This window comes from Lagopus muta, chromosome 5, assembly GCF_023343835.1.
Source record: "Lagopus muta isolate bLagMut1 chromosome 5, bLagMut1 primary, whole genome shotgun sequence".
Taxonomy (NCBI): Eukaryota; Metazoa; Chordata; class Aves; order Galliformes; family Phasianidae; genus Lagopus; species Lagopus muta.
Genome location: NC_064437.1, coordinates 58,778,962 through 58,803,163, shown reverse-complemented (window position 1 = coordinate 58,803,163; position 24,202 = coordinate 58,778,962). Strand labels below are relative to the sequence as shown.

Sequence of the window (24,202 nt, the reverse complement as noted above, 5' to 3'; positions counted from 1 at the left end):
TGTGGCTCTGGGCAGCCTGGTCTGGTGGATGGCAACCCTGCACATAGCAGAGGGTTGAAACCAGATGAGCATTGTGGTCCTTTTCAACCCAGGCCATTCTATGATTCTATGATTCCTTGACTACGTCAGTATACCAATGTTCCTTTTGATACATCTGTTAAACACGCTGCTTTTGGAATGTAAAAATTCTGAATAATCCAAAAGGAAAATTAACTCTCTCAATTCAACACAAAACCTTAATCATTTTCCATAACACTTTAAACTCAATTTATCATAAGGGTGATTTTTGTTTTAAACTCTAAACTGCCTCCCAAAACTCAAAAACAATATTTAAGCAACAATTGATCAATTGATCAATTTGAACAATTGATTTGGTGGAGATAACTTAAAACACAGAGAAAATTGTCATCAATTTTATTCAAAGGGATTTCAATAGCATGGCACATCATGCTCCTAAAAACAAAAACTCAAACACTAACACAATGATATAAATAAGTGGTATTCCCGATCTCATAATATTTTTACCCATAACAACACTTTTACACTGCATTACATTGCATTATATATAATATGCATTTTGAATTTATAAAACTTGATAATCAATTGGATTTTTTTGCATAATTACTGTTAATCTGTGTCTTTTTAATAATCTCCAAATTCTATTTTGCAGTCTGAGGACACTAGAGTGAGGAAAGTGCACTTTTAATAGAAACTAAAGTGAAAATAAACAGAATTGAAATTGTAAAAATACACCAACTCTGAACTTTCATGAGGAGAAAAAATAATCTCTGAATGACCAGATAAGAGAGAAAAAAAAATTTAGGAAGTGGTAGTGACTTGAGAATGATGCGAGTGAAATGCCGTGGAATGGCAGATGAAAGCCAGCAGGAGGTTCTGTATAAAGACCAAAGACTCTAAGATGCTTTAAAAAAAAACTTATTAAAACTTTGCTGGTGTTGAGGAAGCCAGACTGATGGTATAAATTTTTATTTGCCCACAGACCTCAATACTTGTACTTCATCCATAGTTATCACAGAATCACAGAATTGTAGGGGTTGGAAGGGACCTCCAGAGATCATCGAGTCCAACCCCCCTGCCAATGCAGGTTCCCTACAGCAGGTCGCACAGGTAGGCATCCAGGCAGGTCTTGAACATCTCCAGAGAAGGAGACTGCACCACCTCCCTGGGCAGCCTGTTCCAGTGCTCCATTATGATTCATCTATTGAAGAATAGAAAATCAGAAATTTTTACTTCTGTGGATTTGCCTGTTATATAGAATTTGATTAACTAGGGAAGTAGGTTTTCAACATTTTAATTGCATCTGGAGATACGTTACCAGAGGCAAAGCCTGATGTCTCCGTAAGCAGATCAGCACTTGGAAACTCAGGCTAAAGCTAAAAACTTGAGTTCCAGAACAGTCAGAATTAACTTTTTGAATCATAGAATCACTCAGGTTGGAAAAGACCTTAAATATCATCGAGTCCAACCATAACCATACTACCCTAGCTAACAACCCTCTGCTAAATCATGTCCCTGAGCAAAGCTGGAAGGTCTCTATAATCTCCAGAGCATCAGCAGCTTTAAGAGACTGTCAGTCAGAAACTGGATCAGACTGGCCAAGACCTTTAATCCTCTGCTTGGGTGTAAGAGTCACACTGGATGGGTCAAGAAACTCCTTACACCTCACTATCTGTTTCAGATATAATATTGTTGAGTTATATATATTTCAGCTACATTTCTAAAAGAGAATCTCACTGCTTTATACAGAATAAAGATAATAGCCACATAAGTGTTACAATATTAAACTTGCTGCAGGAGAAATTCACACTTTTATTTTTTTTAGTCTGTTCCAGTGCTCACTTATGTCTCATATAATAGACCTTGGTTTAAAATATAAGCATCTATAAAAAGGTGATACGATAATACCTTGTGCTAATAGTGCCATTATCAAGCTCTAAAGTTATGCCAGTATTTTGCCCAACTGTGGGGTTTCATGCCCAAGGCCGTTGTTCCGGCTGGAAAGAACAATTCACAGTTTTATGATGCATTATGAAATTTCTCTAAATATGTAAGAAATTTCATAAATAGAGTGCATTTATGCAAGCAAGATTTATATGAAATAAAACAATCTGCTGATTTATATCTGAGAAATCACGTCACATCATCTCCTAAGACTCCATACAAATTGAAATATACTTTGAAGAGTGATAACTGAAATGCAAAACATATATGTACTTTCTATGTATTCTGTAAATAAACCAGCTGTTAGAAATAAGGGTGATAAAACTGTAAACAGGAAAACCTAAACTTTTTTAAAACTCAAAAGATATTTTATATGCATCTAATGCATATAAAAACAGGAATTATAAATAACGCTAAGAGCAGCATCTGCAACATTTCTCCTACACCCAAACTATAACACATCTCTTACTCTGAGCATTCTTGAGAGTCAATGAGTTCCAACCCTGTCTTGCAAGTTCAAGAAAAGAGCAGCTGACACTCCTGCTGTGCCATTTGAGCACATTCATTGTTAACCTCTAGTCAGCTACTGGTTTAGAACTTCAAGCAGGATCATCAGTAAAACCACATTCCTCATCACGCCCAGAAACAAACTGCAAAGGGAAGAACAATTCTTGGCATCGTTCTCACAAAAGAAGCAAATCTAAATTATGACATCAGTTGCAGATTCACTCAATAGTAAATTACCAAATCCAATTTACTCAGGACCTAGTAATTTAGTTTCAATCTAATTTAATTCAATTTAAGCTGTTATATATAAATGTTGATTAGTAGTCTATTGCATAAGAATATAAAGTACTTAAGTTTAAGTCACTGCTGCTTAAGCTGCAGCAGCTCTGTCTTTTTATTTTTTTTCTCTTTCAAAGATAGAATTGAAAAGTATCTGGAACCATAAAAACAAATGGTATTAAAATCAAGTCTGTAATCCACATCAGTTACTTCAGCAACGCATTCTCCTACCATGCAGGGAAAAAAAAAAAAAAAAAAAAACATCCACAAGGAAATCAAGCTACAAATGTACTCCATTACTTTATACAACAGCCACAGACATGGGTTTATCCCTATGAAAGAGCCATAACTGCAGCTCTTTAAAAAATGCAGATTACTAACATCTGAAATCTAGATTTGAATAGTATGGCAACAAAATATACTTAAGCTTCTCACCTGAAATATGTAATTTGATATAATTTCTTTTACTTATCTTTAATCAAAAGAAAAACTTAAAGGAATTAAAAACCAATTCAAATGGATTGAAAATAAAGGAGGATTTTGAAACAAAATAGAACAGTGACCCAAAGTTGCAGTGATCATCATGGAAAATTAGACAGCAAAAGCTTTTTCAAAAAAAAAAATTAAGTGTTTCTTATAGGACAACCAGCAAATACTGATATTCAACTGAGATGGAAAACTTCAGAAGTCCATAATTGGCTGGCAAATAGTTCAAGAGTTAACTCAAAGACTTCATAATTATTCATATAGTTAGAATGAGTACATAGTTTTACTACCTACTATTTTAGTTTACCTCACTTAATAAATGAATAAGCCACACAAAATATTTTTTCATCTCTGCACGATTCTATTCAAAAGTCTCAAAAAAAAAAAAAAAAAAAGTTGCATTCCCCATCCTGCAAAAGCATAATAATATTGTGGAGCTTCAGAATAGTGACCAATTACACAATTTTTATAAATTCATAATTACAAATTTTTTATAAATTTACAAGTATCAAAACTCACAGCCCAGATTTTTTGTAGTTAATCTGCTTGAATTGAATACACGAACACAACTTGCATCTTGGATACCCGCCCGAGACTGTAATACCACTGACTATATACAGATTTACCATCATAATAGAGAGTCAATTTGCTATTTGTTATTAATTAAAATTTCCTATTGACATATTCAAAGGCTGCAACTTCTTATTCAAAAATTGATGATTAATTTATCTGTGACTGATTTTTTGTCCTGACCAGCCCACTTTCTCAAGATGGCGGGAAGAAAAAGAACAGGAAGCACTAAGCTGTGACTCATCAGAAATAGACGACAGATTTTTTGGAGAAAACTTCTGAGGTTTGTCACTGAAACAGCCCTCTAAGGATCAGGCAAGCTCCCCCACGCTCGCTGCTTGCCAGAGGTACTTCCTGGTTATCCATATTCAGTGGAAGAGCCTCTTGTTCCTGCCAAATCCATGATAGCAGCACTCCCCCTGGACAGTGAGAAAATGCTTGAGCATTGAGATCTCCAGGGAGAGACTATTCACAGTGACCTTACAGAGGTCTATGATCTTTTGCTTTTGAGATCTTCTAATACTACAGTGTGAAAGTACAGTGAAAAGACAGAAGAACAGTACTGACATATGCCAAATTGTCAGGTTCTTTTCTCCACAGTATTGCACTGATTTGTCTTTACTTCAAAACAAGTGAACGATGGCAAAAGCTAAGCTATAAAAAGCTAAATCTAACACAGTTTGACATAACATAGAAGCAACATCTCTAGTGCTGAACAGAGGGGAAATACTTAACCTTATGGAAATACTTTGTTTAATGCAACCCAGGACACCATCAGCTCTCTTTGCCAAATGCAGATTACTGGCTCATGTTTTATTTGGTATTTACCAGGATCCCCAGATCCTTCTCTGAATAGCTGCTTTCTAGTTGGGTGCCCCAGTCCATCCTGGTGCCTGGAATTGTTCTTCTTTCCCTTGATGAACTTCAGGAGGTTCCTGTTGGCCCATCCCTCCAGCCTGTCCAGGTCACTCTGGATGTACCAACAACTCCTTCCAGCTTTCTGACATTAGCAAACTTGCTCAGGGTGTGCTTTGCCCAATCAGCCAGATGAATGCATTAAAACACAAATTTTTATTACATAAATGATGTACTGGAATTAATTGCCTAACAGACAGCTTTTAATTCAATCTAAGTCCTAACGGCATTCTTACAATATACCGTGTTCTGACACTGGAATCACTCTGACATGTTTATGGAAGTAGTAAGGAAGAATCATATACTACAAATAGAAGCATGTGTGTATATATGCATATATGTACACATATATATGTTTATATGTATACACATATATATATAAATTAGAGAAAAGCAAATGACACCAGGAAAACACAACCAGCAGGCCACATTCAGCTTTAAATATGTTTTTCCCATTCGGTTTCTTTTCTCAATTTAGTTTTTTCTTCCATCAATCACCAATTCCCCTCTGACATACATTATTTCAAGTCCAACTGAACAGACAAAGGTATTAAATAAAATTGAGAAAATATTGTTGAACAAAGTTTATTTGAATATTGATGCAGTACTTGTGAAAAATCAGTTTCAGACTCATAGTTAAAATCTATTTTATGACTAAATATAATTTATTTATGGTAAAAGAAGAATCCTGTGGCAAACTGATGCTGCTTTCCAGCAAATACTTATGGCTGTGAGTGTGATGAGGGGAAAAATACCTTTAAACCTGAACCTATGTCTTAATGTCACATAACTTTAATTTTTCTGGCAGTGATGTCTCAGACAAGGTCTGTAGATACATGTCTCAGACAAGGTCAAGTAGATACATCTACTCTGGTAGATGTATCTTCAGAAAGTGCCACAAAATGTCCTATAAAATCCATAATTCATTCAGCTTAGCTTTTCCTAACTGAACAAACACTTCGTATCTTTTTTTTTTCTGTGAGAAAAAAGGACCAATAGTGTTTTATCATTTTTTCTATTAACTACACTCATTCTTTATAGAAGATAATATATCTTGTTTAGCTGATAACAAACCAAAGCTAAGGAGTTCATACATAAAGCAATTTGTGAACAATCCACATGCAATAATCAGACTATTCATCACTGCCCTTAACCAGAGGAAGAATTTGTTTTCATTGAGACATGAATATTGAGTTAATGATAGGGGCTGAATAGAAGGTACCTTAAATACATGAAAAAATTACCCTAACATTGGCAAAAGAAAACCACTGACTAAAATCTAGAGTTAAATCTTCTACCAAAAAATGAGCTTAATCCATACGAAAATGTTTCCGAAGTTGAACTAGAAGGCTTGCATTCCATATTTCATACAGTGTTTCATCAAGGTGGTCATTAAAATAGTTCCTCAAAAGCTAAGGGGAAGAAACTGAAAAACCAAAGGAATCCAAGGACATTTCAGCAGAAGTGAAAGGGAGGAGACTGGTGAACAGCTACAGATAGTGATGTACTGCTGCAACCATGTGCAGTGGCACAGCCATCACCCAACAGAACAGCTCGTGGAAACCATTTTCAATTCCTGACATAGAAGAAATTTGAGATTGAGGAAGCAATTTCCTTTTGCTCTCCATTTATATACAATGAGGCTTTGATTTAGGACTAGCACTACATCACAATTATTCTAATAAATGCTTACCCTACATTGCTTTGCTGCAAGATCAATGTTTTAAGGAAAACTGATAGGAAGGTGAGACTATTGATACAATAGGAACAGGAACAGGCTTAACTGACAGCATGAAAGTGATAAAGACATGGGTGATGTGATAAAAGAAGTTCAGATCACAGGCAGTGAAAAATAGGAAAAAGTATATCCTAGCAGCCACAAAACACTTTTTGATTTCTTAAGGAAAGTTTAACAAATAACTATCATATCAGAAGAAGTACATCTGTGACTACAGGCAGTATAATGAAGCTAAAACCAGGCTGATAATCAATAGTGTGTTTGTAGAGATGAGTAATGATTTAAAGGAAAACAAAATCAAAAAAGTGTACTTTTACACTAAACTTGTACCAAGTTGACTTCCTCCAAGAAGATTAAAGAGACCTTGCCTTTGGAAGGCTAAATAATGACAAACAAAAAAAATTCTTTTGTTCTCTCTGCTTCTGAATAATGGAGTGTTTCACTGAGGGAAATGTGTGCATAAATCTGGGGCTATATTATTACAGACATTCGAAATCAGAATACAGAATTAAAATTGGCTAAACTGAAAATATCTCTGATCACTCTGAGGTGCCAATACAGCGTTCTGAGTTCCCTGGTAGAAAAAAAAACAACAAAACAACAACCAAACCAAACTAGACACCAACTTGGTGATAAAACTTTTTTTTTTTCAGCCTTAAATCATAGGAAGAGATCATTAAAAAGTTAACACTTTTTTTTTCCCTGAATAACATTTGATAGATTGATTTAGTCTCCTTTACTCACATGGCAAATTAAATTAAGGGCACTCTTTTTAAATTAAAGATGGACGTTCACCTTCATGAGAATAGCATAGGATATACTTATAGCACACCTCCTGGTACTAATCTGTAATAATTCATCACACACAAGAGCATGGTGATCTAAAGAATGATTTGGCTCACAGAAAACAACTCATTGCCTCGCAGATCCTCAATCACAGGTACAGTTGCTCTGCATTATTATTTACCATAATCTTGTATCCTCCAAGTCTTTTACAGTGTCTATCTAGCTCCATACGTAATCTCAACTAATCCAATACACAATATGCAAATCTATATGAAACACTTATCTGATTTTCCCACAGTGACCAAGTTGCTAAGCTAAGTGCTAAGCTTCAGTATTATGTGAAAAAAAAAGAAAAAATACAAAAGCAACTCTGAGGAACTAATGTAGCCTAGGAAAATAAATTGCAATTCATCTTTTACAGGTGTAATGCAAACTACCTGAAGTTAATGAAGTCATGCCTTAATATCCTGGTAGCAATCTTGATTCTGTAACTACTGGACTATGATTTATTTTATTTCACTGATAGAAGGGTAAATAAAAGTTAAGCTTATCTGATTACTAACCATTTGCTGAGCATCTTCTGGAACCTTTACAGAAAGTAAATACTTTAACTAAGCTTCTATATATCCTGATGGACACAGTTATCTGTGGTCAGGAGTTAATCAAATGTTATCTCTTACTGCAGGAGGATATTCTGCAGTTGACTCTGAAATGTTTGGGGCCTTAGAAAAGCACAAAGGCAGTACAACTGTTAAAAATAATTTAATAAACAATAGCAAAAAGGGACACTGTTACAGGAAACATATTGTACAATTCATCTTCTAAAGGTCATGTGAACATTCTACACACTTTCCAAAAATAGCATTTTCAGTGCAACATCTAACTGAATTATGGATAATATTAATGTCAAACATGGACAAAAATAGTGACAGATTTAAACTCATTTAAATTACACACCAGTCACACTCACAAAATTCCCACCTATGGCATAATGATGTGCCTTTCTTTCTGTAGTCTGTCTTAGGAGGTAGGGGAGCTGAAGAAGACAATCTTTAATGACCCTTTCTAAACCAAACCATTCTACGATTCTTTGATTTCTATGATTAAATAATCACTTTGAGAACCCAGTTAACCTGATTAATAACAAAAAGTTATTCACCGGTGGCTTAAAGTCAAATAACCTTTAGAAAAACAATGTTAATACCCACCTTATGAGGTCAAGAAAGACATTCTCTTCAAAAAATGTTCAGGTAAAGAAATAACTGTTATTGAAACCTCATAACTCTCAATCACAGACTAGCAGTACTGGTATTTCAAAACTGAAAGTTTATTTTATCTACGTGATTAAACCACAAATAACAGTAAACAGTGACCAATTCCTAAAATATTTCACAGAATAAAGACTGCAATGATATTGCTGTTCAAAACAAACTCTGTGATGTCTTTAACCAATTCCAAATGCTATCTTACCAAACCTCTTTTTATTCCCAAAACAAAACATACAAAAAAAACTCTTCCCCCTTCCCCCCCAAAAAACCAATGCTCAGAACAGAAGGTTGTAGCAATTTATCCATTCTGTGAGCAGCAGGGTAATTCAATTAAAGAGCATGTACTAAACCAATTCTACCATTGCTCCTTCTGGAGTAGAGGTCTGTATGTGTCACTGAACTTGCAATGAAAGAAGAGTCAATAGGTAGAAGATCAATTTCTCTTGTTTTTAAAATATTCAGACTTGCAAAGCTGAAAAATGGACCAACTCAATCCTTTTTCTCAAAGCCTACTAACTTCTTCCTAGTACTGTTTAATTATGTTAAACTTTTAGTTTTATTTTTCAATGTGAGTTAGTGATCCTTAACAGCTTCAAAATTATAAACACTCCTCCTCCACATTATTGTTTTCTCTCTGTAGTTCCTAAGAACTCTAAATGAATGATCTCACAGTGGTTATATTCCTTTATCTAGATGATACCAATGGAGTCATCTCACTTTTGCTATAAAATATTCACAGCAAAAATGGAAACGAAATCACCAAGGAATTCTGAAAAAAGAAAACGATATCTAAAAACATCATAAAAGCATAGCAAGTACAGCAAGTGGCACATATCTGCTTTTGCAAAGAATTAAACCTACCCAGAGAGATGGTTATACTTAAAAAAAAAAAAACAAACCACTAATTTTACCAATTTCAGAAAATTCCCATGCCACCTTTTATTTTAATGTCTAACAAATATCACTTAGTGATATTTAGTCTCATTTCTTCCTCTAAAGCTCTCTCTCCATTTGTTTCCCTCTCCTTCAGTCAAAACTTTTTGCTGCTTGACTGCAATATCATCCCTTAAATCTTTTCTTCAGATGATTAAAAGTGAAATAATTTCAGAATTTCAAGTAATTTTCTTCACACCTCTTCACTTTTTACTATCCTCTGAACTCTCAAGCTGAAACCAGAAAGAGCTGAGTAACTAAAAGGAGTTGTTTACACCTTTCACTTAAAACAATGATTTTCAAGGGAACTAAATCTCTTTAATTTCTTTGTACGCATTTTCATTTTGTTCCATTTGTATCCTGATTTATTTTTTGAACAGTATTAGCACAAGACATGTCAGACTAGCAATAAAATTTTTAAAGCATAACATTACTTAGCATGATGATTTAAATAACAATTTACTTTTTGTACACTGTAAGATTTAAAAGCCTTATTAGTAATATATCGTTGATAAAAATTGAATTTTAAACTCCAGAAATGTTATGACATTGATACAGCATTTACAAGTAAGTTCCTAGAGATGGAAAACACAATTAACCTTAGCACACCTGATACCATACTATCAGTAAAATACTGATAATGTGTCAGTATTGTATCTTGTATATTTGTAAATTTGTATATTTGTAAATTCAAATTGAAAATACCAAAATGAAAAAAAACATCCTCCGTAATTTGATTTTATGATAGTGACTGAGGTCAAACAGAAGTTAATATTTAAATATAAATATATGAAAATTGGTTTTAAAAGTATGAACAAGATTTTAAGCAGTATTCCACGAAATGAAAATTCACACATGAAGCATTTTATCCAGTCAGTGCAGTCCCAGTAATGCAGTACTCATACCATCAGAGAAAGCATGTAAGTGGACCTGAATAGAAACTGATGATTTAATGTTTTAGTACAATGGAGTTTATCGCTGTGAATGAAACTACATTAAAATCTGATTGAGCATTTATAAATTCAAAAGTATAAATTCAACTTGGTACTAGGATGATAAAGACTCCAACCACTGCAAAGATATAAAGCCATCGTCAGTGATTGCTAAAAGAAATGAAATTCTATCACAGTAGAGTATCACTTGAGATTGTCACTTCAAATGAGATCAATTGCGTGACAAATTCTCTCTTTTTTTTTTTAATTGAAAGTCCTATCTTTTCTACATTTGGCTGCTAGAACAGGCATGGAGTAATCACCAGTAAAGCAACTTACACAAAACTTTGTCAACAGGCCAAAAAAAAAGCACAAAAATAAAGCACAAATGGAACATGAAACACATTAATGGAGTAACAGAAATTTTAAATATTAGAATAGTAGTGTGCAGTTTATTCTTCTGACTGCAGAACAATGTTTGACAGACTAATAACTCCATACTCTCTATCACTCTATTCAGAGATTGATTCAAACTGAAGGTGAAGAATCATGAGGTTGGCCAGGAGGTGAACAGAACATGAATCTTACAGAAGGCAAAGAAGAGAGTTTGCTTAGCCAGGAAAATCAAAGGCTGATAGGGAATATGATGTTGTATAAATATACAAAAGATGGCTAAAAAACCCAACAGGAATAATGAAGAGCTACAGAAGCTGCAGAAAATGGATGCACGTTAGCAAATATGTACTTTAAAAATGACTACATTAGCATTTGAAATAAAAGAATTTTCTGAGAATATGCAAAGTTCAGATAGTAAAGAAATGTATTTCTTAGAGTAGATGGATACGTTTATGAAAACATGTTTGCCTGCAATGTCAGGTAACGTGACCTTGACAACAGAAAAGTTCCCTGCTGGACCCTAGCCTATGTTACTAATGTGTCAGAAGACCACTAACAAGATGTGGATGTACCATGTGTATTTGCTAAACTTGGAGCTCAGCTCATAACACTTGTACCTCCATACTTTTTGTAAATCATATACACATTGCAGCAAAAAAGAAAAAAAAAAGTTCAAAATATGTTAATGGATAATAATGGATCATGGATTAATAATGGAATCAAATCTTGGCTAGAATAATGGCTAGTATGCATAAAATCCAAGTACTGAAAAATTATTGTATGCATCCCTTCTACACTTAAATACATACTTTGTGACATTGTTAGGACCATAATAATTAACATAGAAGGTGAACATATCATTTAAATGTGAGAAGAGGCAAAATAAGACCAGATAAAACAGAGGACTGTAAAAAGAGTAGAGTGATTTATATCTAAGTTTTCAAGTAGCCCTTATTTGTATGGGTTCTAAATAAAATTTAAAGGAAGTGGATGAAAAGAGATGAGTATCTGTCTTTAAAATGAAACAAAGATAAGATCCAAGCACATCAGATTAGTGCAATTTTTCCAGCTCTTCAGGATGCCTCTTCTAGTTAGAATGGAGAAGTGAGTTGATTACTTTGCAAATAATACAGCCGCAATTGATTTTTTACCATCACTAGAGTTACCATAGATGAACATAGCTTTGAAAAGGATTTTCAAAACAAATGAAGTTCTGCAGTTCATGCCCATAGAATATAAATGAAATGGTATTAGTTTAGTTAAAAAAAAAAAAAAAGTGTAATCATTCTACAGAAAAAAAAGCATTACTAGCTTACAGTAGTTAATACAGGTAGGATATGAATTAAATAATTTTTCCCCCTTTCTAACTCCTAAAGAGAAAGCAAGAGCTAAGGAAAAAATCTATTTGTACTGATGCGCATCGGACTTAACCACAAAAGCACTGTTCCTTAGGGCAGAAAACACATCTGTTACATTCACGCTTTAAAGAATGCCACTGAATACCTTCACTTTGTCATGGATGCAGCGATACAGTTTCACCATGCTCCTATTAGGAAGTGCAGCAAGAGTATATCCTCCATGAGAAAGCAGAACTGAAAAGTTCAATTTGAACCATTTTAATACACACCTTACAAACACTTCTTCCGTTCCATTGACATGGCACCACTAACTCTGCAAAGTGCAACAGTAACAAGAAAAAAATTTAATGTTTTGACTCTCCTGTTCCGGTTTAAGTGCTGCTTTACATTACTCCCCCTTTTTTATCTTGCTTCTACAGAAGAAATGCAGTTCATTCTTGCTCTTTTCAATCCCTACTTTGTAAATGCCAGCAATCTTAAACTTTTCAATCCAGAAATGTACATTTACATGATTATATAAAACAACAACAACAAAAAGCCATAGGGGGAAGAACCAATTGTTTAATACTATGGAGGAAAGATAAGAGTTGAAGAGAAAAAATAAACTGAAATGGCACTTCATATAAGCTCTGTACAGTGCTTGTGGCCTGCAACCAAAAATTCCCACCATGGTAAAAGTTGCAAGATTCTGTGGCCTGCTTCGGAGTGAATCATGTGGTCATATCACATATTACCTGCTAACTCATCCCTACAGGCATAATAAGCAACTTACAGTCTTGAAAGTAGCCACTTGTTGGCACGATACGTCCAAAAATGAAAAACTAAGATCACAAAAGATGTAATTTAACTCTTAAGTTTCTCACAGAAAATATCATTCACATGTTTTATTATGCTAATGATTAGAACTAGTGTCTACTAATTCACTAAAGCTACACCTGCTCCCTTTAAAGGAGACTACCCAGATGCCATCTAAATAAGGGCTTTTCTCTCCAAGAAGATGGATTTAAATATGGAGCTCAAGTGACCAAGCAGTTGAATAAATACCAAAATAATCCATCTTGCACTAATATTGGATGTCTTATTAATTCAAATAATAATCTCAAGATCTATGGCCATTTTCATTATTTTGAAATTTTGGGGGGAGTATCAAGCAGAATCCCGCTCCTGAGTTTGATCTTAATGTATTCTGCAAATTCACTGAGCTCACACAGTAATAAGTCATTAACTTCAAATGTGTCAAGGAGATGCCAAAGAAGGAAAACTATTGCTGTCTCCAGCTAACAGGTAGGTTGTAGAGCCAGACTCTTTTCAAAGACGCAAAGGAAGAGAATTAGATACAGTGGACAAACTGCATTATGAGAAATTCTGAATAGAATGAAAAGATGTCAGCTGTCAAGGATCTGGACAATCTGATCTAATTTTGAAGTTGATCCTGCTCTGAGCAGGTAGTTGGACCAGAGACCTTTGGAGATTCTCCCAACATCAAGTATTCTGTTTCTCAAGACTCCAAAATTCCATACCCACTGCAAGTAAATTCTGTGCTCTATGATGAAGATGCTTGACATGAAACATTTCATTTAAAGTTTATTATTGTGAAAACTTTATCAGTGTAAATTAAGCATTTCTGTATAACTATGTATGCAGCAGACAATTTCTCAGACACTACTGCTGGGATATAAAGAAAAATAAAATTACCTTAAATGAAAACAATTCAAAGTTTGCAAAAAATGGTATTACAAGACAAAGCAGTAATGATGATTCTATATACATACAAACAGCTTTTATCTCACTCATTTGAGAATATCTGACAGCTTGAATGGTTTTCACTACATGGACTGCTAGTTAATACGGCAATTTTAACAAGACTGCAATCTGTAACAATGTCAGTCTTGAGTACTTTTCTTGTCACAGTGAAGAATAATAATAAAACGAAAAGCTAAGAAAGTAAAATGAGACCATCATGAAACAAAAATGGAAAAAAAAGAAAAGGAAGGGAAGTCAATCAGAGGAAAAGAAAGTCAGAACATAGACATTCCCCAGTTTTATGTCAGGTCGTCAGGGGATAATAGAATGAAACACTGGAGGAAACGTGAAGCGTAAGCAGGATAAAAAAAATAGCGTGGGAACAGAACAGTAAAATTTATAGAGCATTTTAATCCAAAAATACATTTTATTAACTATAGAACATATGTGTTCAAAACAAGTATTTTGTACTAAGTACTTCCTACACATCTTCAGAGGCAACCCCTACTCCACAGTTCATACCCACGCGGACCATTTCCTGACTCATTCCCAACAACATGCATGCCAACACAAAAATAGCAGAGCTTCTACTCCTTCTGGATATTTTTCCTGTTTATATATCCAAATGTTTTATTAATCCTTCTGGCAACAGCAACGCTTTGAGAAACTAGAGTAGCATGATTTCAATACAACACAAATTCTATTAAATAATGTGAAATGTAATTGCAAATAGAGATTCACATTTGTACAAACATGTTTCTAATGCAAAGCACTGTGAAACTCTTGTATCTTCGTTTTTTACCATTAGTTAAAGCTTTTGTTGGTTATTGGAAAGAAAACAGCATTATCATTATGAAGTTTCACTATGATATACTGAGGGAAGGGAGAGAAGATCATAGGTCACTTTAACTGTGCCATCCCCACAACAGAATAGGTGGAAGGCAAAAGTAATAAAAAACTTTCTTTGGAACTGCAAATGTGGAATCGAAAAATGAAGCTCATTCATAATGACACTATTCTGTACTCAGTAACACAGAGAAACAGTCAGGATAATGGTAGATTATTAAATTTCAAAAGCCATGATGAAAGGTCTAAAGTAATCCTGACGGTATAGATGAAAATATGATGGGAAAAGGCTGGAGTGGAGTCACAAGAAGAAAGAGAAGGAAAGAAGGTGTTTGGTTCCTCCAGCATCATGGTTGGCCCATGCAGGAGCTGCTAAAGAGCATTGTTTTTGTGCCCCTTCAAGAACATTATTATTACCTCTGCATCTGAAACAGATGTAATCATGCTTGGAAAACCATGTCCAGTTCTAACATCCCTAATTCCCAAGGAATACTGAAAATGAAGAGAAAAGCCACAAGAATAAGACTGGAGAAAGACTAAAGAAAAGGTGATGGAGTACATGACAAATATTTACAACAGCACAAGCTCTTCTCTCTAGCATGAAACTATATTTCAATTTAGTGCATAAAAAGCCACACTTACAATGAAAAATATGTTTTTAAACAGTACAAAGATTAACAGAACTATTTAGTAGGTATTGAGTACATATCCCCTTTCTAGGAACATCAATGACTGGATTCTTTTTTTTTTCTAAATATATGGTCTAATTCAAACAGCAATTAATTTGGGAAAGCCTATGCTTTGGTTTATGTCTCATTTCAGATTATATGATCATAGCAGCCCCTTCTGGATTTATCATCTATGAGATAAAACACCAAGGTAGCAATGAAATCAAATGCTTACATGAAAAAGTAATGACAAGTAACTAATGTACTTACAGTCAGACTTAAAAAAAAAATAAAAAAAAAAAGGAACAGATGACATGAAAGCTCTCCTCTCCCTTGTTTAATATAATTATCTGGCTATACTGACAGAGTTATTTGCATTGCCTCTCTGAAGGCACAGAACAAGTTTATCTAATACAAACCAAGCTGGTTTTTTATTTGTTTCTCCAAAATATTGCTTCCTGATAACAAATAATTCAGGACAGATTATAAAAATGATACCATTAACATAAACTGAAAGTCCTTAAGACATTTTAAAATGAGAACTAATAAGAACAGATCATGAAAAATAAACAGAATCACAGATCTAACATTTTTTTGCAGAGTCTAAAGAAGTGAGCATTCACACCATAATCTGTGAAAGAGCACAGAGCACAACCCTCCCCAGTATCTGCCTTTTGGTCTTCTCACTGTGGAAAACTTGTCATTCTGCCTAACACTGTGCTAATCTTTGAATGTTGCTCAGGAATGACATTTGCGGACTTGACTTTCTCACATGTTAGCACATTGGTTAGCTCATTTCAAACCATATAAACATTAGTTAGTGTCAAGACCAGGATCATTGTATCACAAGACTGAACAGATGTGGGGCTCCCAAAGAAGCCTACTTCATAAAAATCTTACGCTGGAATTTTTCAGTTCGCTTTGGCCACTGAAATTTTATTTAGGAATATTGAAAAAATGCAATTCAGTCCAGTTGGGCACAAATTGAAACTTAAAAATATAAGATACAGAAATGTGTTCACACCTATGAAATCCTGGTTAGAGAGGGCAACTAAGGTTTCTAGAAACAACAGTCATGATAAATAGGATGCTAATCTTCTTACTGCCATTCTGATTCCTTATGGGCCAAACATTTACTTTGAAATTATTCTGTGTGAGAGCCATTGTGCTCAGCCTTTGCAGGCTTCTACAGTTCAAAAATGCATGGATAATTTTTTTCAGGGAGAACCTTAAAGTGTTCTTTTCTCCTTAATATTTAAAAATATTTATTTCTACATTCTGTCATAAGTTCCCTCGCAAAATCTCAAATTGATTCCTTCTCCTATAGCTACTCGAAAGCAAACAAGTAAAAGCTACTTTAAGCAATATTTGCTATTTCATTCTAAATGTTCTAACTATCATTTACTCAAATAGATAAGAGAAATTGAAATTACAGAAAAAAATCTCAATATCTACTTGCTAAACATAACCAAGAGATGATTTTTACTACCAAATACTGTATCTATACATCTCTAATGTATTATACAGCTATCAGCAAATTGTGTCCTGGCCTATCTGGAAAAGAAAACCTGACACAATTGGCAAATCAGTTACAGGAGTTCTTATCTCTGACATTCAAATTACACACCATTTAAAACTATGCATCATTGAGGACTAATTATCTCTTAATTGGCTGTTTTGCTTCCCTTAAATCATGAGCTGAACTATTAACAGTACGTCTGCTTTCTGAGAAATAACAGTTACATCAACTATGTTTAATGCGTCAAAAGCTGCCCAGAGAGGCTATGGAATCTGCTTATCTGGAGACAGCCCAATCCTCAGATGCTTCCCTGTGCAACCTATGAAAAGGAACCTGCTTTAGCAGCAGGTTGGACTCAATGATCTCCAGGGGTCCCTTCCAACCCCTACGATTCTGTGCTTCTCTGACATCCTGGTGGCTCATATTATACCTGCTCTAGAGTGACTAGAAAAATAAATATATCAAGTAATTAAGTTAATATTTTACATGTATTGGAGTGGTCTAGAAGCTTGGTAGCAAACTTGTTCTGGTATACTCTAAAACTAACTGTAGCAGTTCTATCGTTATTTGTTAAGAAATAAAGATTATCATCAGAAAAATCATTTAAGTAATAATTCTGGATATTCTCAGGAGTCACAGGAAGCATTTTGGAAAATGCTATATTGTATTTGGGCATATTACATTTTTTAGGAAATGTTATATCATCTTGTAATATATTCTCCATAACACTGGCCTTGAAACTACAACAAAATAAATTACGGATATTATAGAGGAGCAATTTTCCAAGGCAAGAACCAGTAAGTTTATTGCACAATAAGGAAAAAATAATTGAAATTACCATAACAGTGCATAGTTGGTTCCCAATTTTTGTCCTTTAATGCAATAATTACACTTTTAAGTAATACCTCTGACAATGTAACTATGACACAAATTTTAGTAGTGGTCTCTAATGTTGAAAAAAACAAAATGGAGTTTAGTTCTAGAATTGAGTATTGAAAGTAAATCCCACTACTTCCCACACTGCCATCACACTGATTTCAATTTTAAAAGTATTTTGAATTCAGGAGTTGTTTGGAACTCTGGAGAACATACTCTATTTACTTGGAGCTGAGAAACAAAAAATATTTTATTCTGATACAAGAAATAATCCTACAAGAGATATAAAATTGAATTCCCAGGCTTTTTTCTATAAGACAAATGCAATGTTTCCAGTCTTTCATGCTCAGAAAGGTAATTAGATGAGCCACTTTGGCAGAATATTGAAATGCAAATGTACCATGAGTAGCTATGTGATCTGCTACTGAAAGCTATTTCTTTATTGCTGCATTCTTGTAACCCTAGTTCTGCATCATCCTTTTATGATAGACCTAAAACAATAATATCTCCTCATGGTGGAGTCCATGGTTTATTCATTCCTCTGTTTCATATAATAAGCATATATTCTGGAGAAATATTATGGGGGGAAACATCAATAGAACAATTTTAAAAAGTGGCTTTAAAAAGGAGTTCAAAATAAGTTTCCTATCACAGCATCCTCTAAAGGGTCCTTGCCATATCTTCAACTCAAAGTTCTGTTTGTCTACAAAGCATCACATCGGTTGCACTCAAATATGGCTGCAGCTTACACAAACCTATTAAGATCTAACAGAAGCATATGAATTTTTCGCTCTGCTTATTCCATTATGATATTGTCTAGGACTTTGTTTTTTCAAAGGTTAAACACTATCTTTCAAATTCTTGTATAAATTTATAATTCATAAGTTTCATGTACAATTTCATATATATAATTTCCATATTTCAGTATGCATTTTCCTGATGCATATAACTTCTCTCAGTCTTAGTTTTGCTATGTAAAACAAACACCCTGCTAAGACCAACGCTCTGTCCCTAATTTTCATAGCCAATAGCTATTAATTTAGTTTGAGTTCATCCCTAGAAAAAGAAGTTCAAAACCACACGAAGTATTCCGGAAGAGCTCTCCTTAGATACTATAACAACTGCAGTAGGAATTTGTATCTTTTTTAAAATCCATCAAATCATAAATTTTTACAGTTGCACACACTTCTACGGCCCTGAGTAGGGCAGTAAACACACAGTTACTTTGTGCGTAAATCTTCCCACTGGTAAAGTCTGCTAACTTTTTCTAACTGGTCTTCTATTAGATTAGATATTAGATTTAGATCTATTAGACTCTAAAAACATTATCTTAGGTCATCAATCAACATACTAAGCATCTGAACCCTCAAGACTAGTTTTTGAGAATTCCTATTGTATGGAATAAGTAGTTCCATGCATCCTGTTGTTGTAGTCTTTCCCCACATCAATACGTCCCTACCACTCCTCAATCATTACCCACTTCAACAGCACTTCAACACCACCAACTAATTCTCTTAGTCCATCTTGATGCAAACAGTCAATACATAAAAACTGAGAAAATATTAAAATACAATAATATAATCTTTCAAAATATCTTCTAAGGCATTATACACTACTAAAACTGTTACGCAAATAAGTTCTTTCTTATGTTCAGATAAATAACTATTGTCCAGTCCTAGTCTCCTGCTTTTTTCCCCCATTATTTCACATCACTTCTTTCATATTCTAGGACCAATATTACACGGTACCTAATCTGAGCACATTAAGCTGCTTGACTTTTACATACAACTCTTGGGAATTTTCATAGACAAGTGTCTATTATTACTATTATCTATCCTGATGTTACACAGGACATTCTTACTGAACAATAAAACTATGCATGTATTCACATTCTAGATTATACCTCAGCCATCTCAAGTCTTACCAGTCTGTATGACGCACAGGACGCCTTCTCTCCCTATTCTCCCAAAGAATTTCACACACCTTGCAAGATCGCATCTAAGAGGTTGCTTGGGGGATTTCCTAGGTTTCTGTTCTCTGTATATTACCTTCAAACCCAATTTCAAGGGGGATTTTAAATTTCTTGAAAGATAATATCTAAGTGATTCTGAAAACTAATGCATCCACTCCATCATCAACACCTGTTCAGTGTTTCAAGAGTTATAGTGTCTTCACACACAGCTATACACAGTTTCTCAGCAGCCTCTATGAAAACCATTAATGCACTTAGAAATCGAATTGTTCACCATAAATCATGGAGATTGGATTTTTAGGTATGCAGTCACTGATGGAAGGACATTATGTACAAGCACTGCTCTATGCAGAAACGCACACATTTTCCAAAGATTACAGAACAAAACTTGCGAAGGTCCTAAACCACATAAAACCATTGATATTAATTTGTTAATTTAATAATTAGGATTGTGCTACTGTTGTAAATTCTGATGGCAATTCCTGACAGTTTTTACAGCTTTTACAACTCAGGAATGTTAAAAATTCAGAGTAAGCAACAAAACAAAGGAAGTTAAAATAAAAGTGTGCTACACCTAGGAAATTTTATTACAAAGCTAGATAAGACTCGATTTACATTAAACTACTTCTTCAGATGGTACATTCAAGCTATTGAAAGGAAGAAGAAAATCAATTCTGAAACAGGAACCAGTAAACTGGAAGAATATCGGTTTCCTCATTAAATTAAAAAGAAAAAAATGGAAATTTGCATATGAAGCCATTTAAATGATTTGTTGTGCTGCGTCCAAACGGAATGTAAACCATCATTCATTATATTATATTCTTGCATACAAACTTACACAGAGTGGTAAAGATAGTTTTCCACAGAAACAACTGCACAGAATATATTACGAGAACGCATAAGGGATGAAGTATTCCTTGATCAAAAATGAAGAATGAGGCTGTTTGGATTTTTTTTCTTTAAATACAAACCTAAGCCTAATCTTGGCAGGCAGTTCTTTCTCGTTGATGCTGAACCCTAGAGATTAAGCTGACCCTCCCAATTAAAACCCTGACACGTGTGAATCTTCCATTTACACATTACAGGAGGAAAGAAAATAACTATTTGAACAGTTATTATTACCTTCTGCTTTTTAAGGAGGATTTCGTTTTTCCCCCGAGTCTTAGTAACTGTGTGAATTATTCTTAGACACAGCTGAGCTAGTCAAGTTAATAACTGACAGCTGACACACTCTGATGACACAGGTAGGAAGGACTGAGCAGCTGTAATTGTGATGGTATTCCCTGTGCCAAGGCAAAAAACTGTTTAAAACTGGCAGAAAATGCTGCTGATTAGGTACAAGGTGAGATCAGACTTACACAGCTGACGCTTATAAAGAGGTAAGGGGGCATGAAAGCAGCTGATCTAAAAGCAGGAATACTGCCCTTTGGGATGAATTTCATCAACCACATAGTCAGGACTGCATCTGAAGGGGATTTGCTTGCTTCACACGCTTGTTACTTTTCTGACTATGGGGACAAATAATGGAAAAGATGAAAAATATGTTACTAACTTCAGTGATGAAAATCTTTTGCCATAAAGTTACTTTCCAGAGACTGAAGAACATACTGTTATTATTATTATTAATATTTGCATAGCTGTCAGAAGCCTAAGCTTTATGATTGTTGGCTACTTTGGGGACTGCTGACCATTATTACAGCTGCTGGCTAAATCCTGAATTATTGCTTTTCAATAAATGCTACAGCCTTGAAATTCTATTACCAGCAGAGTTTGAATTACATCTACTCTCAAAATAAAATAAAAATGAGCAGAAGAAAGTGATGGGGTTTTGCCACGTACTCTATTTGCAAATCTAGCCAATTTAAGTTAACTGCATTTTCTGATGGAGTCCTATTTAAATGAGATATAAAACATCAGTACATATTAAGGGTCAGGACTATGAAAGATGTGTTACTCTTAGAATTCAGAATGTCAAACACAGAGATGATGAAACTGGATGAAAAATCATGTCCAATTACTTGGGTACTTGAAGTCTCTCATAACAAAGATACTTTATACAGACATCCTCTCAAAAGATTCATATAGTACTATTGTCCACAAAAGCATTTAACAGCTAAGATGATCATGGATGGAATCATAGAATTGTTTGAATTGGCAGGGACCTTCAAAAGTCATCTAGTCCAACTCTCCAGCAATGAACAGGGACATCTATGCTAAATGCATACAGCTTATGTCTCTATTCAATCATGGCTGGCAAGTAATTTATGAGTACACAGGGCTGAAGAGCTTGGATTCTTCGATCATCATAAGGCTCACCAGTGACATAAAAAAACACAACAGGTCACTGGGTAGCAAGCTGCTGCTGCTGAGTTACCACAGATCAACATTTCTTCAGGAAGTTGATGCATGAATACAATCCTGCCTTTTCAAAGGCAGGAAATCACATTTCAAAAGAAGATATTTTGTGTTGGAGTCATCAGGTATTTGTTAAAGTCTAGAAAAAGAATCCAAATTTTCTGAACAGATAACAGGAATTATAAAAGTACCTGAGCAACTGTAGGCCATCTATCCATGTAAATAACCACCTGATGAGATTGCATGGTTTTTCTTTCTTGTATACGTGAAAACTGAGGTAATACAGGTGACTTAGACAGGGCTACTGGCCCTTCTGCTATAGAAACTGCACTGGTAAGAGCAGTTCCCAAAACCTTCCCACTGAAAGACAAGTAATCTTAACTCTGGTATCAACATAGCAGGCATAAAAGGAAGGTGGTGAAATGCATATGAACACATCTTGAAATATCAGTTAAAAGAGAAGTACAGTCACTATTTCTGTTTTCTTAGGAAGTCTTTATATAATCTATTCTTCACAAATCACAACCAATAATATAGATACAGATCACTGGTACTAAGACTGTATTTGAATAGAATTAGATGTGTTGAAGAAAGTATTTAGCACTCAACCAAAAGCACGTGCTAAGTCCCATTTTGCTACCTTACTTATTTGTACGAATACAATACCTCTCATGGAAGTTATAGTAATTATTTCTTTGGCTCTAACGGGATTAAATGAAACCTTTAGTGGTGAGTTGATATAAAATATGATTATGCCTTCAGCCAAAGTGATCTGACCAATGCAGTGTAACACATACAGACCATACATGTGACACAGCACATATAGTTCAGTGTCTAGAGCACTTATGCATAGGCCAGCTTTCTGTGACACCCAAAGCCCCCGAGACTTGACGCTAGCTGTATAATTGCCACAGAAAAGCAATGGTGGCTCATTCAGGAACATTAAATTGGCTAGAAAAGCTTCAGAGATCACCTAGAAAAAAAATCCTTACTTCTAAGTGAAATTTTAATCCATCAGGAGTATTTTTCCAGTGACTCTCCCAAAGAGTCCTGTCATCAGTATAACAGCAACATCATTTTTGTAAGGATTATCATCTTCTAAATGGATGCACTCTAATATAGTAATAGACTGATTTCAGCCACCTTTGGACAATGTGGAAGTGAAATCTGGTATGCTAACAGATGTAGATAGTCCTGAATATTAGACCTATGAGCTCTTTTAGTATATTGGCTTTGGAATTTACAGTCTCTGGATTGGGACAAACCATGACCTCATTTTCTTTAGTTTTGTGAAGATTTTAAAAATTTCTACTATCCATGAAATCATAAAGATATCACACAGACTTAAACGTGTTATCTGAAAAGCTCCCTACTCATTATCCCTGTATTTTATCTGTTGCAGATCTGCTGGTAACTACAAAATCAATATAGCTAATGTGAACTTCACACGCTTCCTTGTAGAATAACAAACCCCAGCATGAAAATATTGAGGAATAAATATTAATCCTGTCAATTTAGAAAGGCAAACACTGAGGACAACTGTATCATCCCAAAGCTTAGTTTCCATAACTAAACCTTAGCATTCCTCTTCCTCAGCATAAAATTTGTGACTTGCACCAATTTGGAAATTTTTATGAGAAATTAGCAGGACAGGAAAGGAATGTGATAGCCAAATACCATCACCTCTGAGACAAGTGAACTTCCAATAGTCCTCACAATTAAAAAATAAATAAATAACAAAAACAAAATCTGTGCATCTAAGGCAGTTAAGGGAGCGAAAATAGAAGGCTGATTAAAAAAAAAAAAGGAATATAACTTGATTAGGCATTATCTTTATCAAGCATTAAAACACACTGCCGTTAAGATTCTATACTGCAGTGGAAACAGCACAGGAAGGAGATGCAATTTTCCAACATCTGACAACAGGCTGCACATCATAAGAAAACGCATCACCTTACTAATGTTTGTCTTACAGTGATGACAGAGGCATCTTTCAGTCTTCAAGGTGAAATTGGCATGTAATGCATTTACAATTTAATTGCTTCATGGGTTTGTTTAGGAAGGCTCTCTAGCAACTGAACTTGGTCTATCCT

General features: G+C 34.6%; 1 protein-coding gene across 10 annotated transcripts in view; it reads right to left on the bottom strand.

Moving 5' to 3' along the window:
- Positions 1–24,202, bottom strand: part of ATRNL1 (attractin like 1) — a 424,497-nt gene that overhangs the window by 226,852 nt on the left and 173,443 nt on the right. The gene's annotated exons all lie outside the window — the stretch shown is intronic.